We start from the raw sequence: 1407 nt of genomic DNA, 5'->3' as shown, positions 1-1407 counted from the left end.
CAAAGGGCAACAAGAGAAGCAATGCAAGACTGCTTTCCTAGCGATAATAGGAGGAGAAACGCATGGGAAGATGCCTGTGGACGAATAAAACTTCATAAAAACCCGCTTCTTTTTTCTCTCCACTTTAGCCCTGATGCCTTTGAGTCTTTTAGTAGACCACAGCTACTGAAAGAGCTTACAAACGGCTGAGATAAGAAACGCTAGATGCCATCTGTTAAGATGTAAACATGCTGATGCTAATCATGACTCGCGGCCGCTAGAGGAGTTCCTCAGCGCTGATTTCCCTCAATATCCGGGCCGTTTAGACCCCTTGTGGGGAAAAAAATCGATGGTACAGCATTTTGTTTAAACCTATACTTATATCCATCCCAACCTGTAAGCTCTTTCAGTAGCTGTGGTCATCATATCAGTATTTTATTTTCCGAGTTGTCTATTTCGAGATGTGTTGTGGTGAAAATAGCAACAGGTAGTGCTAGTAGCTCACAGAGTGCAACCATTTTACATCATCAGAATAATGGCACCCCCAATAGTTCAAAATATGTATAAAATGATGTGATTTTTTAAAAATAACATAAATCTTTGATAGGTTTTCTACTACATGTTTCAGTAAGAGACATCATTTATGTTATATTGAGCCATACAAGTCTTAATACCCAGGGATCCCTTTAAGTAAAGATCATGTTCCATGAAGATATTTTGTAAATTTCCTACTATAAATATATCAAATCTTAATTTTTGATTAGTAATATGCATTGCTAAGAACTTTATTTGGCGATTTTTTTTGCACCCTCAGATTCCAGATTGTCAAATAGTTGTATCTCAGTCAAATATTGTCCTAACAAACCATACATCAATGGAAAGATTATTTATTCAGCTTTTTTCAACTGATTTTGTGGTCCATGAACACATATATTTTATGGTTTCAAAATGAGTAAATGTTCAGCAAATTTAAATTTTTAGGTGAACTACTCCTTTAAGTAATCCTGTCTTTGAATCAACTGGTGCATCTTTCGTAAAAATAAATGCTACTTGGTGTGATATTTTTGCCTAATGCAATGACATTCAGACATTTAGAAAAAAATATTGTGGCCGCTGTACAGAATTAAGAAGTCTTTTTGTGATTTTCCTTAATGCAAAACACTGTAAGGCGATAAACAAACATGAAAACCAAACGAGAAATGCATGTAATGCATCCAATAACAATTTTTCTTCTGACCTCATCGCCCTCTAGTGTCTGACCTCAACAGGACAATCCGTGCGTCTGGATAAATAACGCTCTTCTTTGATGGAACATGAACTTTGACTTCACTGCACAATATTTCACAAAGATCATTGTATTATATGCAGTGTTCAGACCATAATATCACTGATGAATCTAAGAGCAAGAGCTTATATGAGTGAAACGTT

The sequence above is a fragment of the Barbus barbus genome (genome assembly GCF_936440315.1).
Source record: "Barbus barbus genome assembly, chromosome: 43".
Lineage (NCBI taxonomy): Eukaryota > Metazoa > Chordata > Actinopteri > Cypriniformes > Cyprinidae > Barbus > Barbus barbus.
This window is presented reverse-complemented; position numbering follows the sequence as displayed.